Here is a 17248-nt window from a genome sequence, read left to right on the forward strand (position 1 = left end):
AGCACAGTTCAATGCAAACAGCTAAAATTACATTATGAGTTGGGTGACATTGAATACACAATTTAATCTCCCTAAACCAGCTTCCTTATATATATAAAGGGGGGATAGTTACACTATTAAAGGGTTTTTAGGAAGATTACATGCAATAATATAAATCAAACTGAGGACTTCAAAAGGGTCCCAGGCATCAAGACCTACCTACAAATCCTAGAATTTCTTATTACTAACTTTAATATGGAAAGTAATTTGACCTGTGTCTGTTTCCTTATTAGTCAAATGATGAAGATAATGTAGTCCTACATACTTTGCAGGGTGTTTATGACAATAACACATAAAAATAATATAAAAAGAATCTTTGAACTATAAACAAGTAACTGAAAGACAGCTAATTGAATATGTAAAAAAATAAAAAATTCATACTAGCAAACCTGTTACAATGCAAAACTATATGATGTCCAAATTAAATTAATTGTATAAGAAAAAAATTTCATAGTTTAAAATAAACACAAAAGCACTAGATACAATGACAACCAAAAATATTTAAGGTCATTGTATATAGTTTCAAGAATTTTTTTTCTATGAAATTAATGAACAAATTAGTCCAGCTATCCAGAAAACTAAAGCCTCAAAATAAAACCTCAAGGGGCTTGGCCTGGGGCTCTGCAGTTCAGGCATTTGCCACTTAAAACAACAACCTCACTGGGAGAAAGAAAAAAGAGCAAAAACGAGGGAGACATGCAGGATTGCCAGGGTGAAGGCCTAGTGGAGTCCAGGGAGTCCTGAAAGATGAGTGGCTTCAGCGAAAAGATGAGACAGGAAACATATGGCTGGAGCAATCTCTAGAGAGAAAGAGCTATAATGAAGCTGTCTCTGGATCATCTTTTATTACAATTTTTCTCATCATTATAGATTCAGAATACATCATTGATTATACAATTTCAAAACTTTGCCAAGACATAATGTTTCCTTAACCATAATTAGGAGAATAGAAAAATGTAACATCAATTTACATTTTTCCAGGATGTGACTTTTTAGCTATAAATAATTAATAACATGCATCACTAATTTACCTTTTTTTAGATTTTGCAAAGATGTACTATTTTCTTATTAACTAATGCCAAACTACATAATCAGACTCTAAGTCTCCTAATGTATCATTAACTTTTAAGTATTAAAGTACACCTGCACTTTTATTTATAATCTAAAATTTCCATCTAAGAAGTCCCTTTAAATCTTATACTTAAAATATTCTAAAGTTTATAAACCATTCTTAAAACATATAGAAACCCATACAAATAAAAGCCTAACAATTCTAAACCCAAGAATCTAAATAGAATAATACTTTTAACATTATTCTAAAAATGTCTTATAAAACTACTTTAATTAATTCCTAAAAGTGTTCTTTAAAACTGGTTGATCTGCTTTCTCAAATAGTTTCTTTCTTTCTCAGTCAAGGTACACTTGTTCTTATATCTTTATAATCTTTCTTAATTAAAAATAAGTTCTGAACATCAATCCACTTTCCACCAATATTAAATATGCTCATCATAAATCCTTATGTGAAGTAAAAGAGGGCTTATAGAAATGAAAAGAATGTATCCTTATATGTATTAACTTTCCTAAGTGTATAACATAACTTTCCTTAATCAAAATTAAACTACATATGGTGGGTTTTGTTCAATAAACATAATGATTAGGTTTTCTGAGAAGCCAGAAATATAGGCTTGGGTTCTAGTTGATATAATCATTGTGGTGCCTAACATTCTCATGACCTTTTGGAGAATAATTGTTGTCCATTATCAGTTTTGTCCTCAAGGTTCTGAGATAGTAGAGCAGATTTCTACTTTGTCCTTGTTATCCTGAGGGGTAGTAGAAGAGTCTTCAATGCATGAACTACCTGCTAGGTTCTAGCCATCTGAAATTTAATTTGGTTTGGCATTTAACATATTCATGCCTCCTGTCAGGAACATGAGCATGAAAATGAAAAGTCCCAATTACATAAAAAGGAATCTCATAGTTTCAGTTTCCCACAAACCAGCAAGGCTTTTCCATCATTAATGCTCACTGTGACCTTGTCAAGACAGTGGGAGAGGGGCTTTGCCAGCACTTATTTTCACTGTGGCCTTATCAAGACAGTAAGAGGGGAATCGCCTTCACCACCCAAGAAACATCCTACTCAGAAACTTGTGAGACTTTACTGCCAGTCATAAAAGAGATCAGGCTGTAGATAAAACCTGGCCAACTGTGCTTTTTCTTGTGTATGCAAAATTATCATTTGGATGTGCATATAAAATTTAAAAATACTCTTCATCAGTTCATATATTTTTTACCAGATATGTTCCAGAATTAAAAAAAAATAATAATAACAGTAAGAATTCGTCTTAAAATTTCAATTACAAAACATTTTTAAAAAGTAAATGAAAAAAAAATGCTTTATGTTACTGTGATTCTTTAATCATGACAACCTTAAAATGTGCCTCTGTGTGTGGCATTAGTGTTCTCATCATTAAAATATTAAATTGTAAGCAGCTCAAGTGGTCACTGTGTATGCTTTCCTCAGAGTGGAGAATTTATTACAATGCCATGATCTGATTTAGTATGCAGAGTAAATATCCTCATTATGAATATAATGTGCCACATTTTTATATGCATTCATATACTGAAGGACATCTATGCTGGCTCCAAAATTTAGCTATTGTGAATTGTGCTGCTATAAACATTGATGTAGATTTTTTCATATAGTAAATTGATTTTAAGCTCTTGGTATAGACTGAGGAGAAGGATAGCTGGGTCAAATTGTACTTTCATTCCCAGGTTTCCAAGGAATCTCTATACTGCTTTCCTTATTGGCTGCACCAACTTGCAGTCCCACCAGCAATGTATGAGTGTATCTTTTCCCCACATCCTTTCAGACACTTTTTGTTGTTTGTCTTCATAACAGTTACCAGTCTGACTGAAGTGAGAATATATTTTAGAGTAACTTTGATTTGTATTTCTGTAATTTCTAGAGATGATGAACATTTTTTCATTTATTTGTTGATTGACTGTATATCCTCTTCTGAGAAGTGTCTTTTCAGATGCCTGGCCCATTTATTAATTGAGTTATTTGGTTTTTTGGTGCATAACTTTTTGAGTTCTTTATATACCCTAAATATTAGTTCTCCATGTGATGTGAGAGGGGTAAAAATATTCTCCCAAGATGTAGGCTTTTTTGCTGAGAAGAAACATTTTAGTTTGAATCTATTTTATTTAATACTTATTGGTTTTAATTTTGTTTTAAGAAAGAGAGAGAGAGAGAGAGAGAGAGAGAGAGAGAGAGAAAGAGAGAATTTTAATATTTATTTATATTTTTTAGTTTTCTGTGGACACAATATCTTTGTTTGTATGTGGTCTTGAGAATCGAACCCAGGCCACACACATGCCAAGCAAGCATGCTACCGCTTGAGCCACATCCCTAGCCTCTTGATTTTAATTCTTGCACCATAATAAAAGATAATAAAATCATAACATTTGCAGGTGAATGAAAGGTGTTGAAGAAGTTAATTTTAAGTGAAGTTAGCCAATCACAAAGAAATAAAATGCCAAAAGTTTTATCTGATATAAGGAGGCTGATTCATAATGGTGTAGTGAGGGGAAGCATGAGAGGAATAGACAAACTCTAGATAGGACAGAGTGGTGGGAAGGAAAGGGAGAGAGCAGGGGATTAGCAAGGATGGTGCTAAATATTCAAAGACATAATTATTCAAAGTACATGTATGAAGATATGAATTTGTGTCAATGTGCTTTATATACAATCAGAGATATGAATACTTGTTCCTTATATGTGTAATAAGATTTGTAATACATTCTGCTGTCATTTATTTTTGTTTTAAAAATTCATAAAGTAAAAAAAAAACCCTGCTGAGGATTTCTTGCAGAGGTTATGAGAGTGTGAATGAACTATAGTTAGAGACACCAGTTGAGGAAGTCTGACAGGAGACTGTGAGGGAGCTAGGCAAAAGTGACTTCTCTCAGATGAACAGTAATGCTTCTTTAACTCTGAGATGGCCCTCAGCACAGTTGGGAAGTCAGTTTTTATCTTGTATAAAATCTCTTCCTTTACTAAACTCCCCCACCACCACCATGCCATGAACTACTACACTGAATCTTCAATACCCAAATTTTTCACACAGGAATCTTTATGAAACTTGTTTGATAGCCTATGGGCCCTCCAATTGTGCACTCGACCTTTCCAGTCTTCTGAATGTTTTGTAGTACTTCTATGTTTAATCTTTTCTACTGTCCTTTTACTGAAGTTTACTCATAGATAGATAAGATAACACTGACTAACAGAGAGGCTGGCCTCTGTAAATGGGTACAAGGGAGAAGGCCAATAGACCAGAGCCATCAGGGTCTCCAGTACCTGTAGTGGTAGTCTTCTGAAGGTGGTTCTTTCTGTTGCTTTCTCCCAAAAATGAATATGGTTTTGTATTTGTTTCTGCTGAAGTGCTGGGGATAAAATCTAGCTCATTGTACATACTAAGAAGGTACTCTGCCAGTGAGATACATTCCCAATCCTAAAAGTATTGTTTTCATATATATTTAAGAGCAGATGTGATACACTTAAAGTAGGAACAACATACAATGTTCATTAGGTAAAAAGGGAAAAAAGAGGATAGATAAAAAGAAGCCCTCCTAAACTAAGATTCACCTTTCTAAGGCAAGGAAGTGAAAGAGTTTGAAAAATAAAAGCAGATAGTAATAATGCTCTCTCCATGGTCGCACACTGGAATAATTGTCTGATTGTCCTCAAAAAAGAATATGCAATGATTTAGGTTATAAATATCTAATGCAACAATATTGAAAAACTACAACATTAATGTTAGTGTATAATCACATACATATTGCTATTTAAAGATGGCAGGGAAAATTTCAAGGACTAGTTCATTAAATTCAACTAGGTCTGTGACCCTGATTGAAACAACTCTGCTTATTTTAGAAAGAAGAGAGATAAAACTGATCTCAAATTTATATGCCATTAACCCCTATAATTTGGTGAGAATGAACTTGAGTAAGTCACAGATAGAGTTAATACCATTCATGTAGACAGGGAAGTATAAATTTTTTTCTGCTGAATAAAGATGAGTGAGATTTTCGTTTCAAAACCCCTGTGCAAGCTTGCCATTATAATTTCAGGGTCCTGATTTTTAAGGGCAAGTGAACTACAGCATCTTAACACTTAAATCACTTTACCACATTTGAATGTTTAAATATTTTACACTATAGAATTTATTCCATGCATTTCTAAAATATGAAGAACAAAATGTGTCATACATACAGAAATAAAAATGAGGTAAATATTTTTCTATAGGACAACCACTGGTCACTTCAAAGTGTGAGTATCCTACAAGTAAAGAAAGATGTTTTCTGGTTTTCATTATAAGTTGGAAATTAGAAGATTGTACCAACCTTAATTTGCAAAGAATAAAAAATAATTAGATTGTTTTTTAGTCAATCTTTCCATTGCTATGATTAAAAATATGAGCATGATAGTATCTCCTAGCTGATTCAAATTAACTTGATTTACAAGAAAAATAAAAATGTATTTGTTTTGCTATGATTGTTCTGAGAAGAACAATTTTGATGAAGCAAATTTTATTTGGTGCTCAAGGTTCAGAAGTCTTGATCCACATAAAGTCAACTCTATTGCTCTGGGCCCCAAGTTAGGCAGAACATTATGGTGAAAGGGTGTGTAGGAGGAAAGAAGCTCAGAACATGAAAAACAGGAAGCATAGAGAGAGTTTTTCTCACCAGTGACAAATTAGAAACCACCAAAATACACCCTTAGTGACATACTTCTTCATGACATAACCTATCTACCTATAATTAGCACCCAGTTCATCCATATTGGTTCGCTTTTAGGTGAAGGTTCTCATAACCAAATAATTTTACCTCTAAATTGCCTTGCATTGTCTCACGCATGAGCTTTTTGTGAATTCCTCATATCTAAACCATAACAGAGAGGGTAGAAATAATATTATAATAATAAATAAATTACTTTATAATTTTATAATAAACATCTTAATTTCTGAGGAAACAAGCAGAGGTTTGGAAATGTGAGGTGTTGAGGGACATAGGGTGAGTAAATTCTGGCAACACCAATCCACACTGTGAGAGCAGAACCATCTCAATATCTAAATATCTTTTTAAATTATCATCTCAGGATAGTCTACACTGCTCAACTTAACTTCAAAATAAAACAAATTTTATAGGCATTTCAAAGCAACATTTTTCAAAACATTCTCTAAATTTTAACCTGATCTATGAAAAATTTTAAGTGAGAATAAGGCTGTGTAATTTAATTAAAAATCTTTGAATGTGAAATTTATAACATACACTCTGCAGCATAATATTGGACCTTTGTGTCATCACTATGTTATTTTAAATTATATTTCTAATTATTAACTATTCATAGGAGACATAATAACTTAAAAGGTTTTTGGTATTATTGCCTCTATTTCATAGATGTAGAAACCAAGAAATATACACAAAATAGTATAGCTGAGACTTACTTAATAACAAAATATTATGAAAAATTATGAAAAATTTAAAATAAACCATTATTATTATGTATTATGAAAAATTTAAAATAAACTATTTTAAGTAATATCATGAGGCAAATGTTTAGGAATGTTTCAGCAAAAATATGTAAGATCTCTAGATCAAACATTAAGATAAAACTTAGATAAACTATAGGAGGCATGAATAAATAGAGAGATATACTGTATTTATGGATTGAAAGTCTGTTTTTAAGATATTACCTTTTTTAATCCCCTATGAGCTGAAGTTTATCATAATCGCAGACTATACAAAAATGGTATCTACAAAAGTGGAAATTTATAAAAGAGGAATTTATAATGTCAATTTTAAAATTTATATTAAAATGCAAAATATCCGGGATCGAAAAAATAATACCACAAAATCTCTCTTTGGGAAACTAATACCACCGTCTGATTTAAAGGCTTACTAAAAGCATAAGGGTAGACAAATAAGTCTATGGAATAAAAAAAAGATCAAATAGACACATGTGTATACATAGACAATAAATTTTCTACAGATAAAAAAGATACTTTTTTTTGTACAAACATGGATTTGGAAGACAGAGACTGGTATTATGCTTGCAGCTATAGCCAAGGCAAAAATCATTGTATAGCACCAGCTACTCCAAAGTTGAGCAGAGAAATCATCAACTATACCTCGGTCATGATGTAGGTTTAACTTGGGTTAATTCCTAGGTCATTATCACTATAGTTGACTGCATCCTAACATTGCCTTGCAACATGGGCTATTTATCTAATTATCCTAGAATACAAACAAGGAAAAAAAATTGTTTCAGATTTTAGTTACTAAAAGTGTTTAATAGCTATTATAATTTCTTATCATAAAAAATAGCCATAGATATCTGGGATATGACACCTTCCAAAATCTCCTACACCTGACAAAATCATATATAGATAAATTTGCTAAGCTTTTCGAGAAATCTAATTTATACCACATACTTTTCAAATTATAGACAGAGTCTGACACAGTTTTTTACACTAGAAGACATGTATAAACCAGACTTCTCTACATTTGTTTATTTCTGTTGGTGTTGTGTTGTTTTATTTATTATAGAAACAATGCAGAACTATAATGTGCATAAGCAATGACATTGTTTTCAAAAATCAAATATGTGCATAGATACCAACGTTATTTTTTTATTTTCATAAAACAAATTTTCCTATCAATATTTGGTAGTGATGTAATGATTGCAAACATGCTAATTCTGACTACATAACATATTTGAGTATGCATCCTGTTTAATGCCACTCTTTTCTGTGTGTAGATTTGTTTTAAATTCAAATTTTTATTTTTAGAAACTGTAAAAAATAATACAAATTGATCTTAGATTCCCTTTATTTAGTTCCCTCTAACTATCTAATGACAGTATTTAATTATTATTTTTCAGGTCTAAATTAGAAAATTTTACATTTCCTCAAAATAAAGACTTCACTTAATATAATAGGAAATGTCACAGAGTGGTATCTAACAATACCATCTTTCAAAATTAGAATTCAATATCACAACCCACATAGTGACATTACTACAGTCAAGATATAAAATGTTTTCATCCCTAAAATGCTCCCTTCTTCATGGTGCCATTTTATATATTTACTTACTTACTTCTCTCCCAACAGAATCCTTTTCCAAACTATTGGCAAACAATAAGATTTTTTTGATTTCTATAATTTTGCTTATTTATGATTATTAGTTAAATGGAATAACAAAATACACAATCTCTAAAAATTCATCTTCACTAGAATAATTCACAGGACTTAGGATGTAGCTCAGTGGTAAAGTGCTCCTGATTTCAATCTCAGTACCCAAAAGAAAGAAATCACCAGTATATGACTTATCAACATTATATATCCTCTGATATAATTCATTGAGAAGGGCACCATAGTCACTATTATGTTATTCTCAGCAGAAACAAATATACTCAAAGTAGTCACAAAAAATACCACAGAAACCGAAAATGAGTGACACAGTCCAAAATATCTGAGCAGGACTTTTTAACATAGCAAGGTCATAAAAGAAAAAAAAAGGAGCCGTCGTTGTGGCTCAGTTGTAGAATGCTTGACTAGTATTCATGAGGCACTGGGTTTGATCCCTGGCACCACATAAAAAACATAAACAAACAAAATAAGAATATTGTGTCCATCTACAACTGAAAAATCTTTAAAAGAAGGAAAGACTTTTAGTCCTTCAACTAAAAGACTTTTATCATTTCAAATTTTCACAGATAGGAGGAGGCTACAGACACATGACTATTAAATGTAATGTGGAATTTTGAAACATAAATTGGACATTAGATAAAAAAACAAGTGCAATAAAACAAATCATTAAGTTAAAATGATTGTAACGATGTTAATCTCTTGATTTTTACCATTTTTGTTAATATTAGAGCAACTTAAGTGCAGGATATATGAGAACCTTCTAATGGTTTTACAGTTTTGCTGTAAATCTAAAATTCACTCAAAATGAAAAATAAATTAAAGATGTTAGTGATGCATTAGAATTCCTTTTGACATGATTACAAATGCATGGGGTATGATTTGCTCCAGTTCTGTACTAAATTCTTACCCTTATCCTCTCCTCCTCCTCCTGCTCCTTTTCCTTTAATAATTTTTCTGCTAGTTACTTACATTTCTTTTTCTTAATTACTGTCTTGTGGATACACATATAGATATACACTGTATTATTGTGGATATATACTGTACTAAATCAATATTAGACATTTGAATGAAAATGTAAGAACTTTCAAAATAAAAATATATTTTCCTATGGCATTGCTGTTTCACAAAGCTCTACTATGACAACCTTTAGTGATACACTAAGTAGAAAGTGATGTAAATTTAAAGTCTTCAGATAAAAAACGAAAGTCAGAAAATGGGCAAGTAGAGCCGTAATATATCTAGTATAAAGAGTTAGATGCTTTAAAAACAAATGACAACTTAAAATTAGTCAAACATTTTCAAATTCATTTTCTCCAATGAAAATCAGAGCAGATTCAGTCTGTGGTAAATGTCTAATTACATCTACTATCTATCTTATTTTTAAGCCTATAAAATAATCTCAAGTAATGTAGCATTAAGTAAATCACAGGGAAAATAGAACTTATAAAAAAGTATAATTTTTGTTTAAGATTTTTTTACACCATAACTTTGATTAATTACTTTATTTATATATGGCACTGAGTATTGAACCCAGGGCCTCATGTATACTAGGCAAGCATTCTATCACTGAGCCATAACCCCAACCAATTCTCTGATATGGAAAAGCACTCAAAAATTATTAATCATAACACATACTAAAATCAAAAGCAATAATTCAAATCCTCCTACCAATTTCAGCAGGTCTGATTTTTTCCCCTCAAATGCTAAGTTTTCTGAGTCTTGACAGGTTTATTATGTCCTTTTCTACATTAGTTATAGGATTAAAGCAAAGGTAGAGAGTGGTGAGAGAATCTAACCTATAGACCACTGAAGAAATTTCTCTCAGTTTATTATGCTGTAAATCAAGCAACTGCAGCTTCTAAATGTTATCAAGAGAGTCAGGCAGACTGGTAAGTTAATTTTTACTTAGAGACAGTATCATGAGATTTACTAGACATCCCACTGCTGCTGGGAGGGACTGCAGTTTGTTACTGTATATGTAAAGTTCAGTTAATTGAGTCAAGTGTTTGATGCATATGTGCATAGACCTCTTGGATAAGTCCAAACACACTGAATTCTCTTCCAGGCATATATTGCTCTTTAGTCACTTCTGCATTACTGGATTTTTTTCCTAGTCCCATGTGCAGGACTTGGCCACTCAATTGTATTGTCAACTGAAAAAGCCATCCCTAGTTGGGCAACACTGGAGACTTTTTGTCTGTCTTTGTCATCTTTCCCTTTGGTTTTAGATTCATTTTCATGGCTTTCTGTCCCCAAATCTCCAAAAGCCTTTGCCACCTTTTTTCTTTCCTTGACTGATGGTACGTTGGGCTCTTTCTTTTTAGAGTTTTTTATTTCCCTAAACTACTAACTCATGTTGACTTAAACTTGGGAAAAAACCACAAAATTTTTATGTATATATAAAACATTACTATGGCAATGAAGCACAGAAGTATTTTTAGTTAACTAGTTTTTTATCTTGTAAAAAAAAAAACATTTAAAAATTTTAAAATGAACAGCATATATCCACAGCCTATATTCCTAACCAGCACCCTAAAGTTACTCTATCTGCAACTAACTATAGCTTTAGAAAACAGGAAGGAGAGTGTCATTATAATACAAAATACTTGCATAAAGATGTGAATTTGGTGTTAACATACCTTATATACAAACAGAGAAATGAAAAATGGTGGTATAAAGGTGAATTAAGAATTGTATCCAAAAAATAAGAGAAAATAGGAAGGGTTTCAAAGTTGATAAAGAATGGACCAGCAGTGTGACAAAAAAACAAAAGAAACAAAATGATATGAATGGAAAAAAAGTAAATAGTTCAGGTATAAGAGTATTAAAGTATGCACTTTAATAAGCAATCTAATTAATTCTCATACAGGTATATTGGAGGGCTAACTCCTGACCAACCATGACAGAGCAATCTCCAATGATGTCTGTATTCTAGGAAACAGGAGAAAGATCAATAACAGGAAAATTACAAAAAGTTCACCGGAGAAGAAAAGGTAAGTAAAACCTTTGTGAAGGGCATAAGTCCTCCCTAAGCATTTTTAAATTTAAAATAAATTATTTTTATTTTTAACTCTTGTTAATTCTCATAAAACTGCTTGGTTGGCATGCATCAAGCCTCTGGGTTTGATGACAGGAATGGGGAAAAAATATTGTAGGCTCTGGCCCCTCTCCCCCAAAAGACTGCAGGTTAGACTGTCAGAACAATTATGACAACTAACTAGGTAACATAGTATATTAATTCCCCTTAGGGTGAAAAGAGCTATAGAACTTTTCAGACAATCATTATCAGTGAAAACAGCTGAGAGGATCTTAGGCTAACTGGTGCTTTATTAATGGGGTAGAGTTCAAACAAGGAGAGGTGGGTGGTACATCATGAAGGGGAACACTAAGGGACTACAGACCATATGAGGTCTGGGAAGGAACACCAAGGCACTACAGATCATATGAGAAAATCTGGATATATGCTGTTCATTTAAAATTTTTTTAAATGTTCTTTTTTCTTTTACAAGATAATAAAACTAGTTATCTAAAAATACTTCTGTGCTTCATTGTCATAGTACTGTTTTATATATATATATGTGTGTGTGTGTGTATGTGTTTATATATATATATATCATAGTGCTGTTTATATATATCATATAAAATTAATATGCATATTAATTTACAAATCCTCTATTAGATTACAGATTTCTTGAAGGGAAGGCCTGCTCTTTTAATTTTTAATGGATTTTACATAATAAAGTGTTCAGTAAATAGTGTAACCCTCTCTGTGTTACCTTCTACTACTGTCTAGACAGCATCTACACAGACTGCATGTGGATGGGCAGCCACACAACAGCACAGCCATTCTTAATACTAGCAGTGAGGTCACAGGGGTAGTGTGCAGGATGACTCCCAGGTTTACAGTCTAGCATCCGACATGTACATTAAGAGCAAAGTTCTGTGTGGCTTTAGCCCCAACTTCTTTCTCTCTTTCACCTTCCCATGGATCAGAGCAGCAGGACTCCTGGCTACTGGAGTGAGGATCTGACCTCAATGCAGGAGCATTATGCAGGAGCAACCTACAGGGGCTGGGGTGGGGTGAATGCAGACTGTTTGGGAACATTCTAGCACTTTGTCTTTCTCCATTATAAGTGCAGATCCTTTAGGAAACCACTGTTATCTCCAAAACAAAGTGGTCAAGTGATCTGCACCACAGCTGTCAGTTTCCATGATCCACAGAGAATGTCCCCAGCAGGATCATATACATTTATGAAGCCTCAGTACAGGAACACAAGACCTGGGTAATATCAAATGAAGCTGCTGGTCCTGAGAGGCCAGGGAACCCACAGCTCCCATCCCAAACACAATGCTAGAAGTGGTAAGAATCCCAAAGACTGGACCCATTTTCATACTTCAAACAAAAACACTGTTCTGGTCCCAAAAATAACACCAAATGCTACATGGTCTCATGTCTGGACCAGAGTGGGAAGGCCTCCCCTCCTCGTTTCCCAAGGGGGAGGTAACAGGAGCATTATCCCTGAACTTCACATCCTTGTCCTGAGTACACTAGCACAAAAGACACGAACAATTCCAATGTATTTAACAGGTAGTAAAAAGTCAATTGATTATCTACATATTAACCCCCTTCTACCACTTGTAAAAGCACTAGTTTGGAAAAAAAATGAAGACCTTCAAGAAAGAAAAATTGATTACCAAGTTTTATTATTTGTCAGGTAGTCTAGTTATTCCAGCTTTTCTGGAGGTACAAGAGGTGGGAAACTCACTGGATGGCAGGAGTCTGGGGTGCTGCAGCCCCTGTGCTGGCAGAAGGTGGCAGGTAGAAAGAGCCGGCTCCTGGCTTTGGGGAAAATATATCCAGCAGGAGTGAGCAAATGGTGGGAGCCTACAGTCCCACACATTGGGCATGAGAGATAATTAGCAATGGGAGTCCACAGACCTACTGGCTCGGAGATGGGTAGCAGAGATTCTGAGGTGGGGATACAAGAGTCCAGATTGCACTCGGTAGCTGAGTGTGGAGTTTTCCCACTTCAGCTGCTGATGCTGGTTGGAGTTCTGACTGTCCCCAGGGCCAACCTCCTTCTCCTTGAAGCTTTCCCACTTGTCAGTAGTGATGTCTTCCTCCTCCTCCTCTCGAAACTCATGCTGCTCTTCCTCTTCCTCCTCCTCACCACTGTGCTGGTCCTGGTAGGTCTGCAAAGAGAGGGATGTGTGAGTCCACCTCATGGCCAAGCCATCCAGTGTCCACCTTCCAGGAGCAGCAGCAGAAAGGAGATGTCCCCCAGTGAAGGAGACTGTCCAGGGAAAGGGGCCTAGGTCTCACTGGAAGTGGCCTCTCCATGGAGTCCAGTAATGCAGAGAGCTCCTGGATGGGGATGCTCAGTTCCCTACTTTGATCACTGACTCTGCATAGAGTGGGAGGAGCACCAGCCTGAAGCCAGCTCATCTCTGAACTTACACTTACTGGGTTGTAAGGACTTCAGTAAGGCCTCACTGAGCCTCAGTTTACCCCCCGCTTAATTTGAGGATCCTGGCTCTCTGAGTTTTGTGGTTATAAGGCACAGGCACATGAACATGGAGGAGCCTGGCCTGAAGTGTTCTGAAGCCTGGGGCCATGTCTGCTCCTACCTCCCTGGGGCTCATGGTGATGGTCAAGGCAGAGTCATTGCCATCCATCTCATTCTCCTTCCCTGTGTCCTGGTCCCACATGATTCACTGATGTGCAGCCCAGATCTGAAACACCCCCAGGATGATCATAAACACCATGAAGTAGATGCAAACAACAATCACCATGGTGGCAGTAATCAGTAAGACTGTCAAGGGAGCAAAAGAACAAAGAGGACTGCGGAGAGGTCACCCAGATAGACGCTTCCCACCTGTCCTTGGCTATCCTAGGTTGGCATACTCCACCTGACCTACAGAGAGTAGAAAGCACCGGGAACAGCTTTGCATGATCTCAAACTTGCTGGGTCACTGTGGCTGTGGGCAGAGAATCATTTCCTTGTGTGTGATCGGGAGTGGGAACTGTGCTGCAGTGCTCCTAGCCAGGTGGGACAGGGACATCTGCCTAAGACCTGTAGTGTTTCCACTTAGATTCCTCCCGTGACATTCCTGCAAATGGTTGAGGACTGAGCAAGTTGTGTCCTGACAGTAAACAAAAAAGCAGTGCTTAGGGTGAACAAACTGTGGCTGGGCAGCCATGTGGCTGGCATGTTCCAGAGGATTGGTGGCAAGGATCATGTTCACCTGCAGTGGACAGGATGAAAGGACCACTAGGGATGAGCTCTTCTCTGCGTGGTCAGTGGCAGAGTGGCGACCCCTGAGCTGGTGGGCTGGCTGCGACCCTGGTGCTGACTCACGGGGCCCTGTATTGCAGCCAAGGCCCTCGTTGGTGGCTGCAGATGTTGGGCAAGGCTGGTGCTCCAGCACCACCTGTTACAGGGCAAGGTAGGTGGCCATGGAGATGGTGCCGCTGGGGGCGTGCGAGCCTGCTCTGGGCCCAGATAGGGCGGTCTCAGCTTGGCACAGGCATGGGGCGCCTCCTTATTGGGCTTGGATGGGCACAGAAGGGATGCTGCCAGGGTGGCCTAGGGTGGGCACAGGTCGGGGTGCTGCTGGCCTGGCCTAGGGTGGTCGCAGGTCCAGGTGCTGCCAGGATGGCCTAGGGTGGGTGCAGGCTAGGATACTCTGTGGAGCAGGGAGGGGCCACATGTTGAGCTTTAATTGAGTGAGATTCTGGTCCCCAGGATTAAATGTGTATTAGTTTAAAAGTCCAGTAAAGTCAGCTGTGTGCAGAACTGTGGGAAGCTGGTGGAACCCCAGTTTGTTTAGGAACAACACAATCTCTATCCCATAAGATTAATAAACTGAGTGGGAGATGGAGAGGGTGGCCCAGTGAGCAGCATGGAGAGCTGTGGCTGTGCTGAGCAACCAGACCCTAGAATACACTCAGGACCAGTGACGAGGGGCTTCTATAACAGGGGGTCTACCTTCGGGAAGCAACAGCAATGGTAAGTGTGTATACATTAGCAACATAGAATGAGCACACCTCAGGGAAGATGGCAGCACATTGGTAACACTGTGTGGTTATCCCCAGCCCTTGTTCCACAGTAGACAGGAGCAGCACACTCACCCTTCATGACAGTGGACAGCACCAGGCTCTTCACAGCAGCAGGTGGAGCAAAGCAGAGCTGCCCTGCATGCAGGTCCCCAACACAGCAGAGTGATCCTGGCTTAGTGTCTTCAGCATGTTCTGCAAGTGAGTCACCTGACACCTAGAGGAAGTGTCTGTGACTTAGGTGACAGGATCCTTGCACAGGAGGATCCTCAGGACTGGCAGAAGTGAGGGAGAATGTGCTATGGTAGGAAATCCACCCCTTGTCCAGGAAGCCAGGGATCAAGGAGAAGTAGCCCAGGAGGACCGAAACACTGTGAGGACAGAGAAAAAGAGGAGAGCCTCCCTAAGTGTGTGGAGGTAGCGGAGGCTATACTCAGGAGGCACCTCTAGAGCAGCAGCAGTGCCACCATGAGGAACCCTCATCAGTGAGCTGCTGCTGCAGTCCAAGCTGGCAGCACAGCTGGGGATGCAGATTCTTCTTCCCCTCCACAGACACACCCAGTTCCTTGGTGCAGGGTTTGTCCCCAGCAGACTCTGCACTCTGAGGGCTCCCAGGTGGACTCTCACCCATCATGAACACCTGTGTGCACAGGTCAGCAGCTGGGGTAATGACCACCTGTGGAGGAACCTGCCCAGGACACTTGAGCTCCCAGAAGCCTCTGCTGTCCTGCTGCTCAGTGTTGCAATGAGCATTCTAGTTCTCAGGAACACCGTGGCCCTGCAGGGGAATAGTTGTCCTGCTCCATATCATTGAGGACTTAGCTGAGGCTTATCCACCACCTGCCCCCAGCTTATCCTGCTGCTGTCATTTAACACCTCCTCAAATGGATTTTCCTCACAAGTTGATGGGAAGCATTTCACCACGTTCACAATTCCTCTCTGTGTTTGCTCAAGTTTACAGGAAAAAAATCACAACCTGTATTTCTAGATCTGTTGACACACACCCTGGGAAAGCAGAGAGAAAACAGAAAACACCACTTACATTTCCTCACCTTTGGTCTTTACCATGCTTTGAATTCCTGAAAGGAAGCACATGACATAGTGTTGAGGTGATGACAGGTAGATATGCTGGTTTGTCCTCTGGGATCAATGCAGTCCCCAGCTCTGGGCATGTGGCTAGAGGACAGGGTCATCAGCAGCACTACAGGCCTGCAGGCTTGGTACTTGTCCTCAAGGCCCTTCTCCTGTGTCTCTTCTCAGTTATGATTGACATAGGCTGGCTAGTGAATTGGAAGTGATTCTCCTGTGTAGACACCAGAGGCCTGATGCAATATGAGGGCATGAGCCTACAGGGCAGGGCCGAAGAGGAATCTCAAACTTCCCAAAAGACCATGATCCACCCAGTACTGACCCTTCAGTGTTCACAGAGGACCACACTGAGCCCTAATTTGAGTTTACCTAGGCAAGGCTGACACTGACCCTCAAAGACCAGAGACACTTTCCAAACCCAGTTGCTGTGAGACTTGGAGAGAGCAAGGTCTGGGTGGTCTAGCAGCTCCACAGCTGAGGGTTAAGTCAAGGTTCAGGAAGATATTCATGGGAGGAGGATGACAGCAGCATGAGTGGGCACAGGCTGTCTTCAGAATACACCTCCCCTTTGGCAGCAGGGCCATTGCACCCGCTGCCCTGCTCCATCCCAAACCCTCCCCTTTGTGTCTTCTCAGAGCAAAGGCACTGTCTTTTCCTTCTGCAAGGCTGTGCACTTCCTGTAGGAATCACCCACTATGAGTGGTGCTGCCAATTCCTGAATGCTGGGCCTCCCCTTTCCTGGATGGCTGGCAGGAAGAGGATTGGCAGAAATCAGGAAGGATCATTTAAGTTTCCCTCCCAGTGCCTCTGAGACACAGAATGCAAACACTCCCTGGGAAGGAAGGTG

At 37.9% G+C, this 17248-nt stretch overlaps 1 protein-coding gene across 3 annotated transcripts in view; it reads left to right on the forward strand.

The window, feature by feature from the left end:
- The window catches only part of LOC101965612 (regucalcin-like), a 237350-nt gene that overhangs the window by 197283 nt on the left and 22819 nt on the right, over nucleotides 1–17248 (forward strand). For all 3 annotated transcript variants that reach the window (XR_005731753.2, XR_013432230.1, XM_078035590.1), the window contains one exon: nucleotides 11125–11248. The gene's annotated coding sequence lies outside the window, so the exon portion shown is untranslated. The remainder of the gene's footprint in view (nucleotides 1–11124; nucleotides 11249–17248) is intronic.

The sequence above is a fragment of the Ictidomys tridecemlineatus genome, assembly GCF_052094955.1.
Source record: "Ictidomys tridecemlineatus isolate mIctTri1 chromosome 1 unlocalized genomic scaffold, mIctTri1.hap1 SUPER_1_unloc_4, whole genome shotgun sequence".
NCBI classification, from domain to species: Eukaryota; Metazoa; Chordata; class Mammalia; order Rodentia; family Sciuridae; genus Ictidomys; species Ictidomys tridecemlineatus.